At 55.0% G+C, this 19067-nt stretch overlaps 1 pseudogene; it reads right to left on the reverse strand.

Moving 5' to 3' along the window:
- Positions 1–645: 645 nt before the first annotated feature.
- Positions 646–4912, reverse strand: LOC128780066 (ras-related protein Rap-2c-like; annotated as a pseudogene).
- Between the last annotated feature and the right edge of the window lie 14155 nt (positions 4913–19067).

Genomic DNA, 19067 nt, shown 5'->3' on the forward strand with positions numbered 1-19067 from the left:
GGTGAGGTAAAATTGTTACCTTGTGCAAAGGAGTACAAGCAACTCCTATCAAAGGCACTTTTTTTTTTCACTATAAAACAGTATTTTTACACCAGCGCAAGAAAAGCCTCTGGTATCATCATGTGAAGACTGGGCAGAAAGAGCCGGAGGTGATCTGCTTCCGTGCCGGTCAGTGTCCAGGTCCCTGTCCCCCTGTGCAGGTATCCAGACTCAGCACGTCCTGCTCAGCCCAGTGGCAAGTAAGCCACTGGTGCTGGAAGCACTTTCGCAAAAACACTCAGGGACTCGAGGTGCCACCTAGGGACCCTCGTTTCCTGGAAAGGGCCGAAAAGCAAAGAGACAGTGTGTGGACACTCGACACACTGCAGCTTCAAGTACCCGAAAGGCAAATATTAAAAACTGTCACCTTCTGAAGTCCTTTTATCATCACCGAATTTACCGATGCAGAAACGGACTGGCTGTCAATCACAGAAGAGAAGGCCCAGCTGAGCTGTGTGCGTGAAGGACAACTTCTCCCCTCCCAGAGTTACAGTAACCCTTTCTAACCCATCCCTGGCGTGGCATAACTGCATTTAGAAACGCAGAGGAAAATATCACCGCTGCAATTCAAGACTTAAATTCAAGCCTCACTGAGTCCCAGGCGTAAACTCTAGTTCATGTTCCTCAATCAATTTCAAATGTCCGAGGATGACACTTGAAGCTGTTGATTATTATTATTTTTTTAATTCTGCAACAATTTCGACTTGAAGAAAAGGGTAAGTACTCTCTCCCTATGGGGGGGAAATATTCGATTTTTGGTTTCTTAAAGCACGGTTCGAGGAAGAATTGCAAAGCTTTCAGAAGACTGAGAAGCGCCGAGGAGTCTGCAGCGCGGGTTTGAGTGAGTAAAGCGTGAAGGAAGCACTTGCTGACGGCTGGATGACTTTCTTTTAAAAAGGCAGAGCAGGAATTCTGAGTTTGGGAAGGAACATAGACAGACGCACATTAAAACGGCGCGGTCGCTACTGGCCTATGAATCTCTCCGACGGCCACGGACACTGGGCACTTGTGGGCTCGGCCCGGACCCCCTGCTCGGACGGGGCGGGGCCTCCATCTCGCGCACCACCTGCGTGAACACCTGGTGCACCATCAGTGTGCTCTTGGCCGTGACCTCCAGGAACGGGCAGCGCCACTCGCGCGCCAGCGCGCAGCCCCGCGCCGTCAGCACCTGGCGCTCGGCGTGCAGGTCGGCCTCGGTGCCCACGAGCACGAGCGGCACTGCCTTGGGCCCGCACAGGCGGCCCACGCGCTCCCGCAGCGGCCGCAGCTCCTGGAACGAGGCGGCGCTGCACACGCTGTACAGCGCCACCAAGCCGTCGCTGTTCTTGATGTAGAGGTCCTTGAGGGTGACCAGGTGCTCGGCGCCCACGGCGTCCACGATCTCCAGCAGCGCGGGCGCCGCATCCACCTCGATCACCTTGCTGAAGAGCTCCTCCACCGACGGCTCGCACGGCTCGGGGAAGCGCCCGCAGGCGAACTGCGTGGCCGGCGCTGTCTTGCCCACAGCCACGCCGCCGAGCAGCACCACCCGGGAGCCCTTGGCGGGCCAGCGCGGCAGACCGACGGCCGAGAATGGCGCGCGGGCGGGGTCCGAGCTGCGTGCGGGTGGGCCGGGCGGGGGGCGTGGGGAGGCGCTGGGAGCGCGGCCTCGCGGGCGCACAGCCGGGATCTGCGTCCCGCGCTTGGAGCTCACTCGCTGCGCCCCTCTCCGCCCCTCGCTCCTCCCCGCCCCCGGCCCGGAGGCTCCACGTCCCTGGCCGCCCCTCTACCCAGGCTTCGATGCCCGAGCTGTTCGGCTGGGTCTTCGTCCCCTGGCCCCTGGACGTCCAGCCTGGTCCCTCTGTCAGTCCCGGCCCTCTACCCCCCATCCCCCGGCTCGCCCTCCCGAGAAGAGCCCCTTGTTCTGCTGCCCAGGAGGTAACCTGATCTTTCCACGTCAACCCGGGAAACGCACGCTTTCCCCACCCTTTCTGATCCAGCCGGGCGTCTGGGAGCCAGGCTGGCCTCGCTCAAGGTCAGGCCTGACTGGCTGCACAGCTGGGGCCCCTCTCCCAGGCGCTGGGAGGACCCCAGGAAGGGAAAGCCTGTGAAGCGGCTGCAGGGGAAGAATGTCAAGGGGCCCCTGGTCCCCTTCTGTGCCTGAGGTCGCAGGTCCCTCGTGTCCTGGCCTTCGCTCTGGCCCCCTCCGTCCCACTCTGGTTGCTGAGCAGAGCCCGTATAAAATGTAAACCATTATGTCACTGCCCCATACAATCCTTCCTTGGCTTCCCATGGTGCCGTCCTGACCGAGAGTAGAGTGATCGCCCAGCTCCCCATCCACACCCGCTCACTTTCACGATGGAGGAGTGTGCCTGCGCAGAAACGGGGAGAGCCTGGGGAGGAGATGCGGGGTCATCCTCCTCACAGAGAGGCTCCTCCGATCCAACTCCCCTACCAACAGTCCCTCTCCTGCTACAGAACCTTCTTGCTGTTCCCTGATCTCCCAGGTAGAAGGCCGGGGTGTGGGGGGTGGGTGGCAGTAGGGCCTGGGCACTGAGTCCCAGCTGGTCCACCTGGGGAAACTGCTGCCCTCTGTCTCAGGCACAAGCAGGTGCCTTAGGGCTTCAGGGGACCTGCAGCCTGGCTGCAGGTGGAGACACCCATGCTTGCCCTGTGCTGGGGGTGCCACGGCCCAGCCCTCCTCGCTCTGACACTGACGGAGCCTGGATTTCCTGCTCTCTGACAGCAGGGCTCAGAGATGACAGGGGGCGTCGGGCCCCTCAGTCAGTCGGGGCATGTGGCCAATCCCAGCGTATGCTTTTCTGTAACCGGTGCATAGACCACCCTTAACGTGCAATATTTCTTAGCGCTCGAACACAACAGACAGCTTGACTTCTAAATAGAGAAATCTTACAAGACAGTCTGACTGCAAAGGAATGAAACTAAAAATCTGTTTTAAAAACCGGTAGCTGCAAATGTCCTCTGGAGAAGTGCAAGTTTGATCGAGGTTTCAACAGCTTCCCACAAGTGACTTTTGAGGGGACACAGGTACCTCACTGTTGAAAAGTCACAGAACACACAGAGGGAAGCGCCCGTCGGGGTGAGCGCCCCTGGAAACGCCAGACAAGGAAAGTGCATCCGGAAAACTGCACACATTCGTGTCATCGGACATACAAAATAATTGCTTTACGTGTTTCAAGGAATAAAACAAAATCTTAAAGATACAAGCAATGAACAGAAGTCTTTAAAGTGTGGTCAACTAATTTGAGATCCCCCCCTGAAAAAAATCTTGTGGAAAACAATACTCTTCTATTTGAATTAACACGAACCCCACCCCCCCGTCCGTTGAGAGGTGGAACAGCAGGTCAGCTGCAGCTGAAGAGAAGGGAAAGCCACACCACTCGGCCTGGTGAGTGGTCCCGGGCCCGACTTGCGCCTCCCGTGCCAGGCCTGCAGGAGACGAGGGCCCTCACGGGGCCACGAGGCTGCCGACTCTCGAGCCGCACCTTAAATTGATAGTTGGTTCATCTGAGCCTGCTGTTAATACCTTTTTTTTTTTTTTGAGGCTTTTAAAGCCATTAACAAAACTCAGACAGTCCCACAGTCCTAATTACTATCACCTTTGATGCAATTAACGCCCCCCCCACCCTGTACACCCATGCGTCACCTTCCAGCTGTACCACAGCCTCACCCACGCCTGGTGAGTCACGCAACTGCCACAGGCCGAGCTGTATCACCTGCTCGCTCACCACTAGCAACAAGGTCCTTCCAGTGGGGTCTGAAAGGTGTGCGATCTCAGAACCCCACCCTGAGTTTCTCCTCCCAGGGCCAGGCCCGGTATTAACTCTCTTAATTCGAGTTCCATCCTAAAGCCGAATCTATGACAAGGGACATGATCTTGGGAGCAAGCAGTCTATTTTTGTTGACCAGTCTGTGGGACGTGGTTAACAGTGGCCCCAGGAAACTAACACATCAACCTGTAAGAGGCTACAAATTCAACATACAGCTCTTTGGAGTCTACAGTTGCACCTACCACAAACCCATCGCTTACTGGCCCGCTGTGTGTATCAGCCCAAGCTGCTATAACAGAATACCAGAGCCTGGGCACTTAAACAAAAACATCTCCTGTCACAGTTCTGGAAGCTGGGAAGTCCAAGGTCAAGGCGCTGGCAGATTCAGCATCTGGTGAGGCCCGATTCCTGGTCCGCAGACAGCTGTCTTCTCACTGGGTCCCCACTTGATCAGGGAGCAATCTGGGGTCTCTTTCCTAAGGGCACTAATCCCACTCATGAAGCCCCCCCCCACAACCTCATCACCTCCCAAAGGCCCCACCTCCTGACCCCATCACTTTGGGGGTTAGGTGTCAACATATGAATTTGGGCCCTCCTGGCACGGGATACAACTATAGTTAGTACCTGACATTATTTTTGTGTTTATTGTCTCCCCCTTTACAGTGTAACACCCACGAGGGCGGAGACAGTATCTGCTCACTGCTGAGTGTGCAGGTTGAAGAGCGGTGCCTCCCCTGTGGTGGGAACTCTGTAACACGCTTCAGCTATAGCACTTGGTCCAAATAGGTGAACTGCTTTCCACAGCACTCGGACAATTAGGGAAAAAAGTGAACATAACATGAAATTTGCATTTTGTGAGATTTCGTCTGTGGGAAACACTAGGCGATCACAGACAACCCCACCAGCTGGACCGAGGGGGGAGGGGACGCACAGAGCACACACACAGACCCCCCCCAGCCACCCGGTGACCCCGTGCTGTGGGCCACCGCGCCCTCAGGCGCACTCCGACCTCCGGGCTGCCTCACGTTGCTGAGCTGCAGCCCTTCCCGTGTTTTCTTCCACTCGCGGGCGTCAGGCCGGTTCAGATAAAGGGCCACACTCATTGTCGCAGTTAGGTATGTTTTAAAAACAATTCAACACGCACAGCGCTGCTATCCTTTTTAAGGTTCCTATCTATTTTTCATGTGTCACTGTGTCTTGAGTGTCCTGCCCAACCCCGTTGTCCCATAAGTCCCATGGCGTTTGTTTTGAATTTTTTGTTTTGAAAACCCCTGAATTTTCGGAATGTGAAACTGATGGTATTGGCTGAGTGTCTGAATAACCGGGTGCCTTTCTGAAGCAAACCCTGGTGTATCCTGGTATATTGCCTTTTTCGGTGCCCCGATGAAGTTGCTAACTGCCTGTTGAGCCTGTGGCATCTGAAAGGCTGTAGCGCCTAGTGCGGAATGACGTAGGGGCGGGCAAACTTCACACCGTAGTCCAGGTACCCCCTGTTCCCAGTCCCCTGTCCTGGTCTCGTTCCCTCGGCCTTGGCCTCATGGTGCCCAGGAGCCTTGAACTGGCCTGAGGCTTCGGCCCAGGCTGGGAGGGGGTGGGGGCCATGTCTCTCCAACCTCCAGCTCCTCCCCAGCAGGAGAGGCGCTACAGGCTCCGGGGGCTGCAGGCTGCTCAGCAATTTCCCTTCCCAGCCACCTGCCCCATGGATGTAAGCTCTGGCATCAGACTGGAGACCCCACCAGCCTCCCGTTACTGCCCTCCCTGCAGTTCTGCCACGACCAGGCCTGGGGAACTCGGAGGCCTCTCCTGGAGGGAGCCCGGCCGGGGCCCTGGGGGGCAGAGCTGGCCCCTGCCTGAGGCTTCCCGCCTCCCCCTCCATCACTGCCCCAGGTAGGCACGTCTTGGCAAAGTCAGGTGCAAAGCTGCCATCGCCGCCACTTTACCCTGTACACGGACTCAGAACGCCTCACCTCGAGGGCTTTGAATGACACAGGTGCAGGGAGAACAGACAGAAGCTGCTTGGACTGGGGGTTCAAGGGCGTGTTCAAGGAAGCTCTGTCTAAGCCGGAGTGTGAATTGCCCTGTGTTTGTGGCCCTGGGATTTTTTGCACCGGTTTCCACCAAGGAGCAGTGGGCCTTGGCCGCAGTGCCCCGAGGGTCCCTCGTGAAGGGGGAGGGCTGGGGGGGGCGGGCAGCAGCACCTGCAGGACCCCTGTCCCAGGGGCTCTCAGGGAGCTGGGTTTTCTGAGAGTTCATGGGGGACCCCAGAAACCAACCTGATGCCTGGGACCCACGTGGGCCTGCCAGCCCTCGGAAAGTTCTGGACTGCCTCAGGGTGAAGGCCGCAGGAGAAGGGTGGAGGGAGGACATCCTTCCTGGAAACCCAGGGCCCAGTGGAAGGAAGAGCTGACTCCTAACTTTCCATCCTCCGTTCAATCCACCAGTTAATCAGCGATAATTAAGGGCCTCCCACGGGGTAGCTGTCCCTAAGCCAGGGTCTAGGCTGCCCACCCAGTGTCTTTTGCGCATCCGACTCCTTCTGAGACTTCCCTGCTGGAGGGGCAAGGGACCCGGAGCCGCTGCAGCCCCTCTGGAGCCCCCACCCGCCCTGGATCCGCTGGGAGCAGGGCCAGCGGGACCTGGAGGCAGGGGTCGTCGCCTGGGGCACTTGCTCCGCCTTGGCTGACCCTCTCCACCTTTCTCCGCCCTGCCGCCTGGACCATCCTTCTCGGGCACCTTTTCCCACCCTCCAGGGCCCAGGGCCTGAGACCTAGTCTGGGCTTGGGTTCCCCCGGGCGGAGGCAACTCAGCATTTGGAAGCCCTGGTAGCAAGGCCGGGAGGGGCGCAGGCAGGGCGGGGACTGGTCCGCGCCTGGGCAGAATTGGCGGCGCCTTGGACGTCCCGAGGCCCCCACCGGAACCTTCCCTTCCTGTGGACCAGCAGTGCTGCGCCGCGCGCTTCCTTCGCCGCCGCGGGAAGGGAGGCGTCCACGTGTCCCCCTTCCGCGCTGCCTCCCCACGGGACCGCGTCCCGGGCGCCGCTCTGACCTAGCGCCGGCGGGCCCTCCAGAGGAAGCCCAGACGCGCGTCCTGGCAGGATGCCTAGGCGCCACTCAGTGGTGACTCGTCCCCGCGCGAGTCACCTGCTCCCGGAGCCGCCGTGAGGCTCTGCCACGTCCCAGCGCCGCCTACGGACGCAGGTGCTCCGCGCGCAGGTGCTCCGGTGCCTCCTCAGTGGCCACCCCTGCCGCGGCGAGCGCCCGGCGTTGGGAAGGGCCGCGGGGGCAGGGTCAGTCCCGGAGGTCACAGTCTAGGGCTGGCCCAGGTGTGCGCGCAGGTGGGTGGAAGTGGTGACAGCTGCGGCTTGTTCAGGTCGCCCCTGGAGCTTCCCCAGGATGGGCCCTCGGGGTGGAGAACCACGCGGTCCACCCTTGGACTCCCAGATCCACCGACGCCGGAGAAGAGGGCCTTCAGCCCAGTTTCTGAGTTTCCCATTCGTGCTTTTGAGACCGAGTCAGGGGAATCCCCGGCCCCCGGATTCTTGTCTCCCTTCGAGGAGATTAATTCGGGCGAGAGACAACACGTACGGTGGAACGGAGATAGCAGGTTCATTTATGAAACACGCTGGAGCACGGAGCTGCGGGCGGGCACCCAGCTGGTCTGCGGCCCGACCATCAGGATTTAGGGGTCTCATGCTGGTAGCCAGCTTCTAGGTTCCCCCTCCTCCTCCCCTCTCCAGACCGTGGGACGAATGCACAGTTTCAAAGGCTTTCTTTCCCAGCTAGTGGAAAGGATACACTCGGAACTTCATGGGCTCCCCTCCTGCGCTATCACCGTTTTTCCTGTGATTTTCGGAACACCTGGCAATCTTACCAGACCAGGCTCACAACTGCTGAGTTAATGGGTGAGGCGTGTGTGTCTCCCTCCCTGCGGTGGTTTGCTCCCTATCCTGCCTAGCACTTTCGTAGGAATGGCTAAATGCAGAGTGACTTTTTAAAATTGATTTTCATACTAGTTTCCATGCTTGTATTTTTAAAACACTTAAGCTTAGCATTGCCCACCTACCAAGTGCCTCTAAGAACAGACTAATGTAGAATGCATTGTGACTTAAAGGGGGGTCTCTGTGTGGATTCCTACCCACGGCCCAGGTTGACAGGAGAGACCTGGTTCTTCTTGCTGACGCAGGTAAAGAATTACAGATCATCAAATCTAGTAGTGTGTAATCAGTTTATTAGTGACCCGTTCCCATGGAAGAGAACGGGACTGGGGAGAGTAGGGGTGAAAGTCGAAGTTTCAGGGCAAAGCAGGGCGGCAGAAGTCAGAGCTAAAGACCAGGGTGGCAAGCCCCCCGGGGGGGCCTGAAGCCCAGTGGCCAGGGAGCCAAGAGCATCAAGAGCGCCCCCAGACCCCGAGAGAGAGAGAGAGAGAGAGAGAGAGAGAGAGAGAGAGAGAGAGAGACCTTTGTTCTGAGGACGCACACAGTTGGGGGCATGGGAGAAAACAGTCACATACTGATTAACGGGTACATGTGGTGCCAGCTCTCCCACACCGGGGGTCCTGACCACCCAAACTCAGGCATGTGCGGGGTCTGTCAGCCCGAATCCTTATCTTGCTCCAGACTCCATTTGTTCATCTTGCTGGAAAACAAATTCGTGACAGGAGGCGGTTAATTAAAATTGGGGCAGGTACCCAAAGTTATTTATGGGCTCCTTCTGTAAGCATCAGGGACTCCCTCGTAAAACAGACAGTGACCAGAGGCAGACAGTTCACCAAAGCTGTTTCCCGGGATTCTTCTCTGGGCACCGGGGACCCTGTCCCGCATTCCAGGCCCTGGGATGAAAGCACAGTCCAAGGCGTTCTTTCCCAGATAGTGGAAATGCTACATAGAATTTCAAGGGCTTCTCTTCTTTCTTGAAAGCTAACAGTGTTTCTAGTGATGTTGGAACACCTGGCGATATTGTCAGACCAGGCTCAGGACTGCTGAGTCAGCGTGTGAGACCTGTCTCCTGCCTCCTCCCTGCCTCGGTTTACTATTTAATCCACCTAAGTAGTGAAAGGCGTTTCCTGGCAACCAGGATGCTAGACGCTGGCCAGTGACAGTACTGCAGTCTCAGAGTTCGTCCTGTGCTGTCTCCTGCCTCACAGGTGCCTCAGCACCTGGGTGGCTTCTGAATGGCAGCCGGAAGGACAGCGCCACAGTCAGACTGCCCCGTGTTCCTCTGGATGCCGAACGTTACCCGTTTCATCAAATTCGGGCCGTGGTGTGCTTTGCACTGAGGGTCTGTAATCACACTTAGCTTGCAGAGCATGTAACTGAAGGGCTGAGCTGCCCTCCTCTGGCTTCCTCACAGTACTGGCGCTCACGGGCAGCATGTTGACACACACACACACAGCATCGTACTCCCCGTGTTTAGGGACACGGGTGACCTCGGCCGACCTCCGAGACGGGCGTCGCAAGGTATCTCTGCATGTAAACTGAGTGCAAATGATCGTCACTGTCTACCCCTGTCCTTCCGTGAAAGGCATTCGGCAGCACCTCTCCTACACGTGTTCTCGCGTAGCACCTTCGCTCCTCAGTTATTCCTGGGACGACAGTCACCGCGGCACAAGGCCACTTCCGCACATGTCCTGTTGAACGCATTGTCTGGAGTGGGGCCAGATGGGGCCTCACAGGCTCCCAGTGGTGTGGGTGCCTGTGGTTCTCGAATCACGCTTGGGTGCCGAAGCTTTACCCCTCATCAGGCCCTGCAACCCGGCCGTGGCCTGTCCAGTCTTTGCTAATCGTGGAATAGAACAGCTGTCTCGGTGAAGCGCAGAATGATGTAAAACACCAGAATCCACTTCTCTTGTGAGGCAGTGGCCACTTCGCATCAGGCTTCTCTTCCTTCTGCATCTGTACGCTTCCAAATGTGTTTATAAACGGAAATGATATCCAGAGCTGGTCTTATTTCTCCTCTGGCGACAGGTCGTTTCCCCTCGGAAACATTCTTCCAGCTGGGGACTCTTCTCTAGCTTCAGGCGCTTTGTTGCTGCGGGAGCGCGGGGTGGAGCGGAGACCTAGGCCCTCTCTCATTTCACTCTCCGGTATCCGAGACACCTCCCACCTCACCACACTTGATGGTTTGATTTTTCTTTTTTTGTTTTTAAAGGTGACTGGGTACGACTTTACTTTTATTTATTTATTTAATCCTCACCCAAGGATATGCTGACTGATTTTAGAGAGAGAAGGAGGAACATCTGTGTGAGAGAGAAACCTCATTTGCCTCTGCACGAGGACCCTGACCGGGGAGCGAACCGGAAACGTTTTGGTGTACCCTTTGGTGTACCTGATGGCGCTCCAACCAGCTGAGCCACCTGGCCAGGGCTAGACAGTTTGATTTTTTTGTCATTTAGTGAACTCTACATCTAAGTGGTTTCCAAATAATTCTTTTTCTTTTCTTTTTTTTTTTTTTTTTAAGTAGTTTAAAGTAACCACTTGGCTTTGGGCCCCACGCCCCTGAGGACTCCTGTTACTAATTCCTTCCAGAGCCAAATCGATGATTGGAATTACCGCGTGTGCCACCGCCTGCCAGTCCGAGTTCCCGGAACCGAGGCTCACTGTGTCCTTTGCAGCTGGCTACTTCCACGATTGACGGACCCCTAGTCGCTGAGACGAAGGCAGATATTCTTTCCGTTTTTCTTTTACTTGTTGCCAGTCCACGCGGAGGGACAAACTCGCGCGCTGCTCTGGTTAAGTGAGGCGCAGTGAGCGAGGAAGGAGGCCTGTTTTCCAGGAATTTGATGAAGAAATCTTACAGAGCCAGTTAGGGTGGAGCTGGGCCTGCTGCTCCTACGCAGGGACGGCAGGGCAGGGGGGATGGGCGCTCGGAGAAAGAGGAGGGGCCCAGAGACGGGGTGGGATGGGGGGCGTCTGCTGTCCTGTCCCTGCTGTCAGTCCCGAGCCCTTAGCGCGTCTCGCTGGTCTAAGGCCCCTGACAGCATCCAAGTAAGGAGCCATTTCTACGCGGAGCCATTCCATGAGGATGTTTAAGCGAAGCATAGCACACCCGCAGAAATACATGCAAATCATTAATGCACAGCTGGAAACATTTCCACCCCGTGAGCCGGTGCGACCGCCCCCGGAAGCCCCGCCACGCCCCTCCCCCTCCCCATGGGTAAACGCGTCCTAGATTCTTCCGTCACCGAGAAGTAGTTTCACCTGTTCCTGGCTTTCAAGCACCAGGCGCCCCCAGCCCACCCCACCTGCAGCGTGGTGATGTCTCCCTGGAACCCTCCTCCCCGCGGGGCCTCCACCGCACCCCCACCCAGCCTGGGACGGGGCCTGGGAAGGAGGAGGAGGCTCCAGCGAGTTCCTGGCTGCTGCCCCGCGTCCATGCCCGAGGCTCCTAACGGGGGTGCCCAGGACAGGAAGCCTGTGGCAAGCCCACCCTGCACCGCCGAGCGCTCTTTCGCAGTGACCTCTCAGTGGGCGGGGACCAGCGCAGGCCACTGGTCCCGGAGTTCCGGGCAGGCACCTGAGAACCGTCATGGGATGTGGACCCAGAAAACTGTCCCGGACGGCGGGAGGAACCAGACCGCGACCCTCGCCTCGGCTCGCCTGCGGCAGCGCGTCCCCTGGTGGTGGGGGAACGCCCTCACTTGGGAACAGTCTGCACAGGTGTCTGCCTGTGGGCCCTCCGTCCATACCTGGTCGTTCTGGTTCCGCATCTTTTAAAATATATTTTAAATCTTCACCGAGAATATGTTTATTGAATTTTAAATTTTTTAAGATTTTTTATTTATTTATTTTAGAGACAGGAAGGGAGGAAGAAAGAGAGGGAGAGAAACATTGATGTGCGAGAGAGAGATCAATTGGTTGCCTCTCACAAGCCTGCAACTGGGGACTCAGCCGGCAACTCAGGAATATGCCCTGACTAGGAATCCAACCGGCAACCTTTCGGCTGGCAGGCCGGTACTCAACCCAATGAGCCATACCAGCCAGGGCAGTTTTATTGAGTTCAGAGAGAGAGGAAGAAACATCATTTGGTTGCCTCCTGTATATGACCCCACCGGAACCCAAGATGCAACTTAAGCAGGTTCTGACCGGGAGCAGAACCTGCAGCCTTTTGGTTACTGGACAACATTCCAATTGACTGAGCCGCCGGGCCAGGGCTGGTTCCACATCTGGTGGTCCTGAGTTGACTTCCTGGGCCCTACCCCATCCTAGTCTGGGTTTCAGCATCTTATGAGCACCGAGCACATAGCCAAGGAGCAGAAAGGCACGCAGAGGACAGAGGGGAAGGCAGAACTAGGTGGGAATGTCTACAGTCAGGCACCCTTCCCACAAGAAGCAGATGTAACAGTGGATTACATGGGTTTTTTTTTTTTAATCATCTTTTTTAAAGATTGAATTAATAACCTAGATGGAACCAATTCCTTGAATAACAGAATCTGTCAAAACTCACACAAGAAGAAATAGACTATTGGAATTGACTTGCATCTACTACAGAAATTAAACCAATAATGAATATCCTTCAAAAACAGAAAGCACCAGGCCCAGATGGGTTCCCTGGCGAATTCTACCAAACAGGTGAGGAAGAAATTATACCAACTCTCTACAATCTCTTTCAGGAGACAGAAGCAGAGGGAATACTTTCTAACTCATCTTATGAGGCCGGCATCACCCTGATACCAAAAGCAGACAAAGACATTACAAGAAAAGAAAACCACAGACCAATATCTGTCATTGAACATAGATGCAAAAATTCCCAACAAAATATGTGCAAATCGAATCCAACAATGTATAAAAGAATTACACACCACAACCAAGTGGGGTTCGTCCCAAGTGTGCAAGGCTGGTTCAACACTTAAAAATCCACCAACGGAATCCATCACATCAACAGACCGAAGGGAAAACCCACATGATCCTGCAGGAAAAGTACCTGACAAAGTCCAGCACCTGGCGATGAGAGAAACTGCCGGCCAAACAGCAGTGAGGGGATTACCTCCGTAGGGCTACAGTGATCAGCACAGTGTGGTATTGGTGAAATAGGCCAATCGCTTAATGGAACAGAGTAGAGGACCCAGAAATAGGCCCACATGAACATAACGGATTCTGACGGAGGAGCAACGGCGACACAATGGAGCAGAGACGGGCTTTTCGACAAACAGTGCCGGAGCAGCTTGACTGCCACGTGCAAAAAAAGAAAAAGAAAATCCAGACGCACATTTTACACTCTACGAAAATTAACTCAAAATGGATCGCAAGCCTAAATATACAATGCCCAACAGTAAAACTCCTGGACGATAACGCAGGAGAAAACCCAGTGGTCTGGGGGACGGTGACAACTTTTGGAGACAACCCTAAAATCACGATCCATGGAAGAAGTCCTTGATGCGTTGGACCTCATTAAGAATAAAAAACTCCTGCTCTACGAAAGACAGTGTCAAGCGAATCAGAGGACAAGCCATGGACTTGGAGAGAATATTTACAGAGACGCATCTGATAAATTGACTTTTGGGGGAAGTCACCTGCTTGGTTGGCCTCAGCTACCACTTCTTCTCAAGGTCAGTGAGGGGCTCACAGGGGTCACCAATTCCTGTGGACAGAAGGACAGAAGCCAGGACAGAGGACTCACAGGCGACAGAGCCAGTGCCCCCACCCCTGCCCCTTGGCCCCCGTTGAGAACTGAAGTCTTGCTGGGCATCTCTGTGATGGGAGACGGTTTTGGTTTTCGTTTCTTTGTCAGTTTCGAGGGGGATCCGTCCATCAGTCATTCTACTGTCACCTCTCGTAAAGGCGAACATAAGGCAGACCCTCCATCACATTACTGTAGGCATGCGTTTCCCCTCGACTGAGGCGGGCAGCTTACGCAGATAAAAATTCATTTTGAGCCCTGACTGGTGTGGCTTGGTGGGTTGGAGGTGGTCCTGCCACCCGAAAGGTCAGGGCGCAGGCCCGGGTTGCAGGCCAGGTGCCCCTGGTTGGGGGCGTGCGAGAGGCAACCAATCGATGTTCCTCTCTGACATCACTATTTCTCTCCCCCTCTTTCTCCCTCCCTTCCCCTCTATCTAAAAGCAATAAATAAAATCTTTAAAAACTTTGGTTTTGAGTTTCTTATTTAACTGAGAAGAGCGTCGGATGCCTGAGGCAGTGCCTGAACTCCAAGGTCAGCTGCTGGGGGAGCGCTCTCAGAATTTGCCGAATCAATGTTTCAGGACAGTGAAGGGCCCCCCAAAAAACTTGTCACTGCTGCGGGGTCACCCATCCCCCTCCTCTGGCCTAACTCCATGCCATCCAGTTATCTGGGGCTGGCAGGGCCCCAGAGCCACTGGGACCGAGTTGGGATTTCCCCAAAGGGGACCCTGGGGCAACTTTGGGGAGGGGCTGCTGGTGAGAGGCTTTTGGCTGCAGCCTGAAGCCTGGGCTCTGGCACCCTCGAGGGGACTTGGGGGCACCCTACAGAGCACTCAGAGCACAGGAGACAACCGAACCCTCACGGAGGCTGAGGGGACGGGGCAGTCCTGGGTTGGTCCCCACACCAACGCTGAAGAGCAGGGTGGCTCCGCAGAAGTCATTCTTCCCCCCCTGAGCCCTGGTCTCCTCATCCATAAAAGTGGTGTCAGCTAGGGGCATTTCAAAAGGTTGTCAGGGATGCGACAGAGCTGATGAGTCTGTGCAAGTGACAGCAGCCACAGTTCCCTCCCCTGTCCCCCCGACAGACAGACAGACAGACAGGCAGGCAGACCAAGGGGCTGAGTCCCACAAGCAGGGGGCCACTCGGTCCTGCCCATCTCCTGCCAGCAGCTGCCAGGGCAGTGCTCCCACAGCCAGCAGTTTCTGAAATGAAAACAGCAAACCGAACACAAAGGGCATCACTGTCGAGAATGACCTTGGCTCCGAGGTCAAGGGCAGAGTTCCGTGTCTGCTTCGACGTTCAGTCTGCTGTGACATGTTGTTGTGGCTGAATGCTTATTTTTCCATTTAAAAATCATTATTACTATGTGTGTATCATTTCAAAATAAATTAATAATTCTAAATGAATATTATTTTACATAAATACTAATTTGTTTTCAAACCTACTTGTTCATACATGAATAATATATTATCACTTACTTTGCTTATAGTTGTTTAATGGATAGCAGTTTTCCATTTTAACGAATCGCTGCGATTTTAGTGAGTACCCTGTAAAGGAACTAATAACCACCTCGGTTTTAATTTCCATGCGGTCGCGGTCACTCTGCAGGATCCAGCAGCTACAGCCCTTTCGTTCAATAATTGAGAGTAAAGGGCCCTGAGGTGGAAACATTTGAGAGTTGCCGGCCGAAAGCACAGGTCCAGTCCCCAGGCCTGCAATGCAGTGTCCACTCAGAGCAACTGGACCCCTGCCGCATCCCCAAGCCCCTGCCCCGGTCACCCCACCCAGGATTGGACTTGTCACCGGCCAAGAGGCCTGGCCCTGAGAGGGTCTGCCTCGGGCCTGCTGGAGGGCGTGAGTTCCTGACTTCGTGCACGAAAGATTCCACAACAGGAATCTAGGCGATTTTGAGGGGACTTTTATTAAAGCTGGGGACAGGGAGACATGGGAGGGCTCAGCAGAGAAGAAGCAACAGGAGAGCCTGGGCTGGGCTGTTCAGAGAAAAGGGGGCTTTGGAGATAGGTTTAAGGGGTTAGCTTGGCTGCCCATGGCCTTAGAGTTCAGGAGACGCGTACCTGTGAAGAAAGAAGTGGGGGGAGAAGAAGGGAAAGGGAATGGCACAGGCTGAGCCCGGAGGGAGAGTGCACGTTGGGCCCTTTGTCTTGAGGCTTTTCTCTCTCTCTTGCAGGAAGGAATTCTAGGGGAGGGTTGCAGCAGAATATTCATCAGTTCTCCAGGTGTGCCCTTTCAGGGTCATTGTCTCCTCTGATTGGTCAGTGACAGGGCAGGAAATTAGTCATTGCAGCTGGTTCTGGCATCGCCCACCTGGTTTTGCTGCTTTTCTGGGCTCAGAGCTGAAACACAGCTGAGGCCTGGATGCCACGTCCAGGGAGGAAAGGTCAGGGAGAAGAGGTCACTTTGGGGGTGGGGTTCTTCTTTTCCCAGTTTTGCCCCCTGCCAGGACCCAGTTTTACACCTGGCTGTGAATTGCTTGGCCACTGTGTTCCGCTACCTGTCTCAGCTTCCCTATCCCACTTGCCAAGGAATTTTTCTAGTTTTCTACTATCCTGTCTCATTCTCCCCACAGAGAGTTCCAACCCTAAAATCGTTTATGGGTGATGAGGGAAGAGGGTCTTGCTTGAGCAACTGCTTCCTGCTAACAAGGATCGTGGTCCCTGCCTCCATAAGGTACACAAGTCTCTTCCTGTCTGACCTAAGAGAGACAAGGGAACGGGATCTGAGCCTGGAATAGAGGCTAATTGCTTCTTCCAAAGTAGGGTAGGCTGGAATCCCAAAGCATCATCATCTTGATATGGAATTGTTGTATCCAACGCAACCATCTCGTCCTGACAACAAGTCCATCCGGCCAAATCCTCACGTCTCATTTCGGGAGGTGGCGATGCAGGTGGGCTTCTAAAGGGTGGTGTATATTGTGTAAACAAGCAACCAGGTAAAGAAGGTCATAGACATTCACTCTATGAAAACAGAAAGAACACAAAGGTTATGAGCACAGCAAATCGTAAACCAGTTTCTGAGTCTTCAAGACTGTCAGTTGAGAAGCCTCCCAAATGCAAGGCCTGTGCAAACAAAGGTAAGGCTTTGGCTGGAATGACACTAAGCAATAACAATCTGCTAGATGCTCTTTGTCTGCAGCTTGCATGTCTCTGGGGACCTTGTCAGGTGCTCAGGTAGAGTCTCTGTGGCTTCCACTGCATTAGTAGTTCTCAATAACTTCAGGTCAAAGAATGGGAGAAAAAAAAGAAACATTAGCTTGGAAGGAAACTAGAAAAATCAGGATTCAATTTTGTTTAAGGGGAACAATTGGGCTTTGTGTTTTCCTTTGAAACACAGTTTCTCTCCCTAAAATTACCCTCATTTTTCAAAGAAACTGCATTAAGTCTAGTTTCAATTTGGGCTGATTATTTGCGTAACACAAGAACAGCAATTAATCCCGTAGGCTCTTTGAAATCTGCTTTGCTGGAATTTCGCAAGGAATCTTCAGATTGAGCTTTAGTCGGCTCCTCAGGGCACAAAAGCCAAGCCACAAAGTTGCCTTGTGGCTTTGCCTGCAACACCTATAAGTTTGGGGAACAGCCCACACCATTCCCTTTTCTTTCTTCCTACCCCCGCTTCTTTCTTCACGGGCATGTGTCTCCTGAGCTTACGGCAATAAGCTGCTGGCAGCTTATCCCAGGCTAATCTCCTGAACCTGTCCCCAAGGCCCCCTTTTCCCTGACTTCCCAGTGAACTAAGAAAGGCAGCCCGGCCTAGGCTCTCCTGGCGCTTCCTCTTGCTAAGCCCTTCTTTGTTTCATTGTCTCCAGCTTTACTTTTGTCCTGGCTGGTGTGGCTCAGTGGATTGAGCACCAGCCTGCAAACCAAAAAGTTGTTGGTTCGATTCCCAGTCACAACACATGCTAGGGTTGCAGGCTGGGTCCCCAGGAGGGGGTGCACAAGAGGTAACTACACATTGATACATCTTTACCTCTCTTTCTCCCTCCTTTTCCCTCTCTCTAAAAAGTTTTAAAAAATTAATTTAAAAAAGATTTTATTTTTAATTTTTTTTAGAGAGAGGGGAAAAGAGGGAGGGAGAGAAAAACATTGACATGCAAGAGAAACATCAGTAGGGTGCATCTTGCACATCCCTAACTGGGGGCCTGGCCCGCCACCCAGGACGCCATTCCCTGTGTCCACGACTTCCTGCTCAGGGAGATGGAAACACGCGTGCATCTGGGGCCACTGAGAGGCACCATGCCCACAGAGCACCCCCGGCATGCCAGGTTGGGGCGCTGCCCTGAACACACACCATGACCGATGCCCAGTGTTGCGAAACGGGGTTTCTCTGCGCTCAGTGTTCTCACGGTCGTTCTCCTTGCAGCTCACACCACCCTAGGGGTCAGGCACTCATTTACAGATGAGGAACAGAGGCTGGGCCAGGCAAGAGATGCCCCTGTGGTCCCACAGCTAGAAGGAGCTAGAACACAGGCAGCCTCCAGGCAGCTGCTCTGCAGTGGAATGTAGGGGGATGCTCCTGGAACCCCAGGTATCCATTTGTAACCAAAACCCAGAGGCCATATGACACTCTGAGTCTGGAGGTGTTTCCCTGAGTCCAGTGCCCGACGTGAGCACTCACGGTGCGTCCAGGTGGCGGGGGCCCACCTTCAGCAGCCCCGCAGGATGGCTGGTGAATATCAGCACCCCACACGCAGTTCTCTAAGAGCCCACGATGAGAGTCACCAAGTTGTGGGACAGCGCCCGTCACTAATGCACTGGGGTGGCAGGACCTTGGCGTCTTGCCTGGGCCTGGGAGCTTGGCCTCAATCCCAGAGTCTCGAGCCTGTGTGGCACAGGCAAGCGGTGGCCTCCCAAGCCACAGAGCCTCAGAGTACCACAGATACTGGCAGCCTCGGCCTGGCCTTGGCAGATAACGGGGGAGGGGACAGGGCCGAAAACAAAAACCCACCCGCTGGGCTTGGCGCAGACAGCAGCAGCCTCCCTCCCTGCCAGTCCCTGTCCCAGCAACGCACAGCGCCTGTACGATGACGATCACGGACTCCAAGCTGGGGCCCCGCCCAAGAGCAATGGTGACTCAGGCCCCAAGGCATGCCTGCCAGCCCGCAGAGAAGCCACGTCCCGGGGCTCCCCAGAAGGGCAGTTCCCTCCAGGGAGGAAATGGTTTTACTTTCAGAACGCTCTCTTACTCTAACTCGGGAGCTTCTCGGAAACCACGAGAAAATTCTCACTTATTTCCCCTCTACCCAAACGCACTGGAGACAGCCAACACCCACGTCTTCAATGCAGGCCCAGCCTCTTACACAACTGTCCAGGCCTGGGACACTCCAGACAGCTGCTTCTCTGAGTGGACCAGAGCCCCCACCTCCATCCATATTGGTTTGCTTTCCTGCCTCCAAGTCTGAGCTGCGTGCTCACAGCCTGGAGCAGTTCCCCTCCCTCTGCTCTAAAGGCCTTTGAGGACCCACCAGAAGCTCATCCTGAACCTTGAATTCTCCCAGTGCCTCGGACCTGAGGCCTCCTCCCTGGGCTGTGCCTGGGGCCCCGATGTCATCATAATTAGGGGACCTTGGAGCCTTGACCACCTTTCTGGCCCATCCCATCTCTGCCTCCCATGCTCCCCTCTGTGCCCA

The sequence above is a fragment of the Desmodus rotundus genome, unplaced genomic scaffold, assembly GCF_022682495.2.
Source record: "Desmodus rotundus isolate HL8 unplaced genomic scaffold, HLdesRot8A.1 manual_scaffold_192, whole genome shotgun sequence".
Lineage (NCBI taxonomy): Eukaryota > Metazoa > Chordata > Mammalia > Chiroptera > Phyllostomidae > Desmodus > Desmodus rotundus.